The 8,806-nt window shown below is 37.6% G+C and overlaps 2 pseudogenes; both read right to left on the bottom strand.

Moving 5' to 3' along the window:
• Positions 1-1,141: 1,141 nt before the first annotated feature.
• On the bottom strand, positions 1,142-1,885 carry LOC143869973 (expansin-A23 pseudogene; annotated as a pseudogene).
• Positions 1,886-6,644: 4,759 nt separating this feature from the next.
• LOC143869972 (expansin-A9 pseudogene) lies at positions 6,645-8,565 on the bottom strand (annotated as a pseudogene).
• Positions 8,566-8,806: the final 241 nt, after the last annotated feature.

Here is an 8,806-nt window from a genome sequence, read left to right as displayed (position 1 = left end):
CTCAAGTCAGTCCCTTTCGGCCCATCTCTCACAATTGGCCCCACAATTATTTCATGGAATATTTTTTCGTGCTTGCCAAACGCCCAAATGAATAGAGAAGTGTGCAGAAACATTCCCTATTACCTATATACACACATATACGATGACTATTTTTGTAGTAAGCTAGGATTCAACCAACGACCTCAGGGAGATACAAAGCCTCAACCATTGAGCTACAGGCGTAACTACTATGTGGACTCTTTTGTGAGTGTTTTTATATGGGGCCAAAGAGTGAAGTCACGTGAGGGCAGTACCACCCTTGATATTTGATCCAACAACAGCCCACTTTTTAAGAGGCTGCTGTTGGATAAAAAATCAAGGGCGGAACTTTTGATGTACCGCCTACATGGGACTTGACTCTCGGGCACCATATAATTTCGCCTTTTGTGATGTAAAAAGTGAGAAATACTCAATAAATATTTCCTCTTTCAGCTCCAGAAATGTGATTTCGCTTTCTGCTCTCTTCCTTATTCAAGACACACCAAAAAGAAACTATTCTAACTTTTACAGAGTCCAATTGATTTTGGGAGATTGAGAACACATGAAAAGCAAGATTTTGGAGTGATCTTTGTAAAGCATAACAAAGACGGTCAAACTACCAATTACTCCAAAAGCTTAAGATGTTGGAGAAGGCGTTTTTTCTAATCTTTTATACTTTAACACTCCCCTTCACGTGCAGGCCACTCTTTCTTGGGGCCTACACGTGGCACATGTGGCTCCTCTTTTGGGTTTGGCCATTGCATGTGGAATTTTGCTATCTGGGAGGTTTGAACTAAGGACCTTTGCTCTGATACCATTTGTAGGGAATTTAATCAGGTAGTACTCACTCCTAAAAGCTAGCTGTCAGAGATCTAAAGATGACTCAAAATCACTTTCATCAGATGACTCAAATGCCAGTCAACAGTTCACATTCAACAAAGGAAGAGAATCTAAAGATCGGATGGACAAGATCCGTTTTTAACCCATGCACAATCCAAAGTAAAGCCCACCATTTGGAAGGTTTAGATCAAAGATCAGGCCATCCACGATTACAATAAAATGCATGTTACACAATATTATATCAAACATAGTTGATAGTTCCATTCGATCTGTTTTTCTACGTTCAAAACTGAAGCTTGCTCTCGAACATCTGCCCAAATTGCCAATTTTTGGGTGCAACATTATCAAATTGGAGGGTCATGTGATCGCTAGTAGTAATCCGAAACGATAAACCTTGACCTTGCAATCTCACAAATGTCTGCCATTCTTGCCCCCAATTACGCGACATAGTCTTCCAACTTGTGTTCGAGCCCTTGATCTTCATGTTTATAACATCACCAGAACCACCAACATTGTACACTAACACAAGCATCCAATAAGGATTCCCTACCATCTCAAACTTCACACCACCATATTTGATACAGGAAGTTCGGCGGTAAAGGACGGGGACAATTCCGGCCTTATATTTAGCAATCTTCAAGAACATATACATGGAGAGGTCAAAGTGCTTTCGTGGGGGATTGCACCACCCACCATGATCACTAGGCAAGGCATAGTTTGGGGGGCAAAAATTGGTTGCGGTCACTCGGATTGTGCCCGGTAAACACCATTGCTCGTCGTTAAAACATTTGATCTCAAAGCAAGCACCGCACGTTAGACCTTTGTTGAAGAGGGCTGTGCTTAGGGCTGTTGTTTCGAGGCTATATCCTTGTTCAAACAAATCGCCATATCCGCAAGCTCCCTCTGCCGAATTACAAGTGAGAGCATAGTTAGCAAAGTAAAATTCGCTAAAAAAGGATGGGAAGAATTCTAGTTTAATACGGTATTGGTAAAAATTGCAGGAAAAAAGGGATTCGCTAGTGTCCATCGCAAAAGGCATTCGCAGATGCTCTGTCGCATGTGAGAGCAGCCACCTCGTGACTGATGACAAAATCTGATGAAAAGTGAGCCTCTGTGGCTGCTCTGACATGCGGCAGAGCATCCGCAAAATGCCTTTTGCGATGGACCCTAGCAAATCCCCCCCCAAAAAAAACAACAAAAACACAAAAGACAAGATGCATGGACTCAGCTTTTATAGGTGCATGGACTCAGCTTATCTTTTCATTTCCCTTAAAATTTTGTCATTTACAAAGTACAGCGGGGGTAAAGTTAGAAATTAGGCCAAAAAATGTGTTTAACGTGTTTTAAACATGTTCAAAATGTTTTTCTCAAAAAAATAAAATAAAATGGAGTTTGTTTTTACTCTAAATGTTTTAAAGGGAGTATTAAATGGCAAACCAACAAATCATTTTTTTCCGTTTAAGACGGTGTTCATGCTACAATCTTAATTAATCTTCATAATATGGTAATGAAATGTAGTAGTGAAAATTTAGATTTTGTATGTTTGGTGGAAATTTAATCCTTTGAAAAGGTAATATTTTCCTGTACAATATTGCAATGAAATATAGACATATATAGAGGGGAGTGAGCTCCCTTTGTTTGATAGTGACACGCCTCCCTTTATTGAATACTATTTGAGAGAGAGAGAGAGAGAGAGCCCTAACAAACAAACCATATAAAAAAGAAATGAAGAAAAAATACTAAAAATGGAAGAAAGACATGTATTATGTTAAAAGAAGGGATTTTTGCAAAAGAAGTCTTCTACTTTGCTTTATTTGCAAAAAGATTTCTACTTAGTTTCTTAGACAACAAATAGAGTAATCACAATAGAGTGAATTTTGCAAATCAGGTCATGCCATCAATTTGTGACCAAAATACCCATCAATTTGTGACCAAAATACCCATTGTGTACTGTTTTTGACTCATAAAAAGACCAAATTGTCCTTATATGTTAAAAGACCAAACAATTAAAGCGCCCAAATGACCTTTTTTTATTTCTTTCTAAGGATTATTTATAGAGAAAAGTGTTCTTGCGCAGCTTCAAAAACTCATGTGGCCCCACATTTTTGGGGTGATCTAAAGCTTTCATTTGGAAGGCCCTTCCATGAATAGGGTGTATACCAAAAATGATCCCTCTAGGATCATCCTAACCCTGCCATTTGTGGAGGCAAAAAATGGCCAGAAACAGTGTTTGTCCGTTTTCCCCTCCACCTTTGATTGGGTTAGGATGATCCTATAGGGCTGATTTTTGGTACACACCCTATCCATGGAAGGGCCTTTCAAATGAATGCTTTGAATCACCCAAAAAATGTGGGCCACATGAGTTTTTGAAGCAGCTGCTCAGATAAGCTATCTGAGCAGCTGCGCAGGAACACTATTCTCTTATTTATATGGTATAAAATGTATAAAACTACAGTAAAAACCCGGAGGTTATTTTTCTATTAAAATGCAATTATTTCATAATATTACATGTATTTCCTTCACATTTCCATCAAGAAATTAATCAGCCAGCAGTTGGACGATTCAATCAGTTTCTTTTAACTAAAGACTTATTATTGGTTATTGATTACAGTTGAAACCCTAGAGCTGTATTAGAAAACCCTAAAAACTCCATTTTGAAAACCCTAAAACTGTATAAGCAAACCCTAAAAACTCCATTTTCTTATTCATAGGTTGAGGATTCATAGATCAAACCCTTCTCTTTTTTGTGGATAAAAGAAGGCACTATATTAATCATTGGAAAAATTGACATGATGTAGGGACTAAAACCTTTCACTACAAGGCAGTGTTATGAGGACTAATTTCTTTTAACTAATGACTTTTTATTGGTTAATGATAATAATTTAAAACCCTAAAAACTATATTATGAAACCCTAGAAACTTCATTTTCTTAACTAAAGGTTGAGGTCAGAAAACCCTAAAAACTTCATTTTCCTATGTAAAGGCTTAGGATTCATGGATCAAACCCCACCTTCTTTTTTTGGATAAAAGAAGTAATTATATATATTAAACATTGTAAAAAATAGACATGATGTAGGGATCAAAACCTTTCATTACAAGGCAGTCTTATAAGGAAAACTATTACAACTGCTTAATAAAATGAACAAGGCAGTCTTATAAGGACTTATTTCTTTTAACTAAAGACTTTTTATTTATTCGTGATGTAATCGAAAACACTAAAAACTATATTAGAGAACCCTGAAAACTAAATTAGAAAGCAAAAATAAAAAATAAAAAGCTTCAATTTCTTAAAAATGGACATGAAGTAGGGATCAAAATCTTTCACAACGATGTTTTGAAAACTTACGCATCGTCTCCCTGCCACATATGTCACCGTAAAATGTCGCATGTGCTTCCATCCATTCATTTTCGCCTCTCACAAACAAGACAAGGAAGAAGAGAGCCATGATCACCACAAAAAAATTGCCACACCCACCCATCTCAGCTCTCTCACTAATCACAATGTCAAAACAAGCTAATCAAACAGTGTTTATAGACATGCAAGAGATGTGAAAGAAGAAAAGGAAGCTGAAAAGGCAGGTGTTGTACGTATTGTTTTCCATAGATAGAAGATGAGAAGTTTTTATCTAATCTATAAAAATTAAGAGATTAAATACGTAATTATATGTTCATAAGCAAGAGGTTTTGCTTCAATCTATAAGCACTTTGGCTGAAAATTTTCTAAATGGAAGGAAGAGTAAGTAATTACATGTTTTAAATAAGGAAAACATAAATCCGAAAAGATTTTGTGGGAGATGAAACGTATCTAGAATTATCTAATTTAAGTATCAATATGAAATTGAGAATCACAAATGATATTTCTTGTGGGGTCTTGGGTCGATTTCCATGTATAAATGTGGTGGGTATTGTCAATCACCACCCTACATGTGGCAGTACACTTGGATGGTTCAAACTGTCTGATTGGTGGGGCCTACTATGGGTGGGCCATGGTACAAAATTACACCAGTGGGATGATGATCCAGGTGTACGAAAGATAGCATTTGAACGGTCAGATGGTAACGGAAAGAGTGGATGATCCATAAACTACAGGGAAGAGTGTACTAATTGGATGTCTAGGATTTTCAAATTCATCATGACTTTTGTATCATGGCCCACCTGTGGTGGGCCCCAACACATAGATATGTCTTGATCATCAGACCATTAATCCGCATGTGTATGGATATGATAAGAAACTGAACCCATGATAAGAAACTGAACGCCATTGATCCTCTTTGTTGAGAAATTAAGTGCGTTGGATTCATTGATTGTGAATTCATCATTCTAGATTGTGTGACAGGTAGGAGACCTATTAGAGGATGTTTGAATCTAGGGAAAACAAACTTGTGGAAAATAATTTTTTCATGGAACAAATATTCCATGGAAAATAAAATTCTTGTAACTGTTAGGTTTCAGTGTTCCACAAAAATAAGGAAAATTTTTTATTATAGAAAAAACATTCAGTTGAAAATGAGTTTGCCAAACACTAGAAAATTCATTCTCCATGAAATTAAAAAATCCAATAAAATAAATTTTTTCCTACACCCAAACTGTGACATAGCAGATGGATGACTTGAAAATTTACATTGAATGTGTGATGAACCATCATAATCTCCATATGCCCAGCACTATCGGGATCAATCCTAAACGTTAATGTCTGGGTCCAATGCTGGGCCATTTATTTGATGGAATAGTTCGTACTTTGAGTGGTGTGGCGTATGTCCCAAAGTTGCGAATGTATCTAGTGTTACTTGGCCAGTTGGACTCAGTAAAGAGAAAACGTACGAGAGGCTTTTCTCTTGTGTGTGTGTGTGTGTGTGTGAGAGAGAGAGAGAGAGAGAGAGAGAGAGAGCAGGGCTGTTCATTATTCGGTCAAAACTGAAATAACCGACCGAAACGATTTCGATCCGTTATTTCAATTTGGTTATGAGGTTTTACGATTTGGTTTCAGGTATTTATTGTACCCTTTTTCGGTTTTGTGTTCGGTTTCCTTTTTGAAAATTCCGATTTAACCGAATAACCGAAGGTGGGTGGTTCGTGAAAAAAAACTTCATTTAATAAGCACTTTTTAAAGGGAAATTGATATATTCATCCCCTTTTTACTTGGGACAGCCCTCACAAGAGTAAATGAGTAGTTAGGGGGCTGTCCTGAGTAAAAAAGGGTGAATTTATATTTACCTTTAGACTGACTTAAGTTTAAAAAAGTCACGATGCCACCCCGCCTCCTGAGATTTGAGAAGTGCCACGGCCACCACTCCACCAACTTCGGCGACCGCGAGCCATCACCGGTGAATATCCCTCCAACTCCGGTCTCCGGCCTTCTTATTTATGGGCCGTTTGGATACGCGGATTTTAGAATCCAGGTTTTTAGTTTGAAAACAGTGTAAAAGATACACTGCGCATTTATCATTTCCCTAAGACTAAATATGCTAAAAAGTGAGCTGGCCATGTGGCTTTCCGTAAAATTGCCTAGAAAATCCCATTACTCAATTATACTATGTGCACTGCATCATTTATTTCGAGCAGTATGAAATTACTCTAAAATTAACATGCTTGCCTCCGAGAGTACCCATCAGTTATCACAAACCAAAAAGAATAATCTGAAAAGATAAAGACACCATTTTCTAATTAATATTCCTTTGATTTAAATGTCATGTACATAGTGAGACATTTATTGTGAAACAATATCACCCTGATTATTTTAGGTCCTATTGAAACGATATCGCCCATTCATCCATAGATCACCTCCCCTAAAAATTTCTGCCCTCAAAGGTCTGTCCTCTCTGCCAATTCGCAGGTGCAACATTATCAGATTGCACCATCCTACCATCACTGGTAGTCACTTGGAATGACAAGCTTTGCCCATCAAATTGGTGGTTGGCTTGCCAATTTACCCCCCAATTTTGATCCATCGGTACCCAGTTTGTGTTAGAGCCCTTTACAGAGACCGCTTGAACATCTCCAACCCCGGCCACATTGTAGATTAAAACCAGTAACCAATTAGGGTTGCCCTTAAGCTCAAATTTCATACCACCGGACTTAGTGCAGAGGGTACGGCGGTACTGTACCGGGATAATTCCAGCATTGTATTTTCCAATCTTTAGGAACATAGGCAAGCTAAGGTCAAAATGCTTGAGCGGAGGGTTGCACCAATTTTCATTTGGCTTTGAGTAATTAGGAGGGCAAAAGTTGGTTGCGGTCACATAGATCGAGCCCGGTAAGCACCATTGGGGATCATTAACACACTTGATCTCAAAGCATGCGCCACAAGTTAGACCATGATTGAAAAGGGCTGTGCTTAGGGCTGTTGTCTGGAGGCCATATCCTTGCTCGAACAAATCTCCATAGCCACAAGCTCCCTCTACACAGTAAAAAAAAGTATCTAAGTACATAAATAATTTCTATAAATTCATGTGATCACCTCTTAATTTCTATGGTGACCACAAGTCAGACCATTTTGCTCTCTGATGCATACAAATAGGAATGTTGTGGTATATAATATGTGTGTGTGTGTGTGTGTGTGTGAGAGAGAGAGAGAGAGAGAGAGAGAGAGAGAGAGTCCCACTTAAAATAGTTTCGGCAAACGTCAGCCTATCCAAATAGATTTTTATGAAAAAACTAATTTCACTAAAAGCATTTTCATTTAACAGCAAGGCATTAGACAACTCTAAAACATCAAAATCTACTAAATATTGAGACTATAAACATGTGACATCTAATTATATATGAAGTGATTTCTATACATGTGGGCCTCAATAAATTTTTTTTTGGACAGGGCCTACATCTTAGGCCATCTAGCTAATAGGTCATTGATTAGCATGTGTGGGTCCATTGTCTTTTCGGCTATTAAGGCCTATACGTGAGAACCATTAGTATAGAACACATTATTTTATATGTGGGTCAAATTAGCTTTTGGACAGGCCATCCATTTCAACTCCACAAATAGATCACTGATCAGTGTACATGTAGGGTTTATAATTTTATATATGTATCTCATTAGTATATCACCGGGTATATAGCAAGCATTCAAATAGGGGATATACTTTTTGAAAAAGGTTTTCATTTTCATATTATAGTTAACTACAGCTTCTATGTGGAAAGGCATTTCATTCTAACCAAACTTTCGTTTCCATGCATTCGAGAAGGAATGTTGGGGTATAAAATGGAGAGAGAGAGAGAGAGAGAGAGAGAGAGAGAGAGAGAGAGAGAGAGAGAGAGAGAGAGAGATGATATCGGCCCCGGCCCAGTCATAGCCTTTTAGAATGAATTCGTCTTTATTAGTATGCACGTAAAAGAGTCTCCACATAAAATAGTTTCAGCAAATATCAAAATATCAAAACATAACTTTATGAAAAATTTCAATGAAAGCATTTTCATTTTATTCAAACAACTCTTTGTTTTGTAGTTTAACAGGAAGGCCTTAGACGCTAAAACGTCAAAATCTACTAAATTATCTAACTCTAAAACTATAAACTTCAATTTTGCAGGAAATATTACAGAAATAAGATGAAAATAACTAAGGACGGCCGACTTACTCATGGTTCCAATACCGCGTTCGTCGCCATAGAACGTCGCATGAGCGTCGTCCCACCCGCCTTGGCCCGTCACACCGGCTACAACAAAAAACAGAACCAGAGCAAAAAACCCAATGACACGCTCACACCTAGCCATCTTAGATCACTAATCACATTGTGTAAACAAGATTAAGCTAATGGGTATTTATAGGCAAGGCGTAGAAATGAGAAATGGAAATACACTAATGAGTTAGATATGAATAGTGAAGAAAATCTCTCCTCAAATCTTTTCTAATGGCATCCTATGTTAGAAATTAAGTACATAAACATTTTTCGAAGGTTTTGTACATAGTGTATAGTTTGAGATTGTTAGATCATGTAAGATCTTACCGTTGGAT

The sequence above is a fragment of the Tasmannia lanceolata genome, unplaced genomic scaffold (genome assembly GCF_043159265.1).
Source record: "Tasmannia lanceolata isolate RefF3 unplaced genomic scaffold, GAP_Taslan_0.1 ptg000003l, whole genome shotgun sequence".
NCBI lineage: Eukaryota > Viridiplantae > Streptophyta > Magnoliopsida > Canellales > Winteraceae > Tasmannia > Tasmannia lanceolata.
This window is presented reverse-complemented; position numbering and strand designations above follow the sequence as displayed.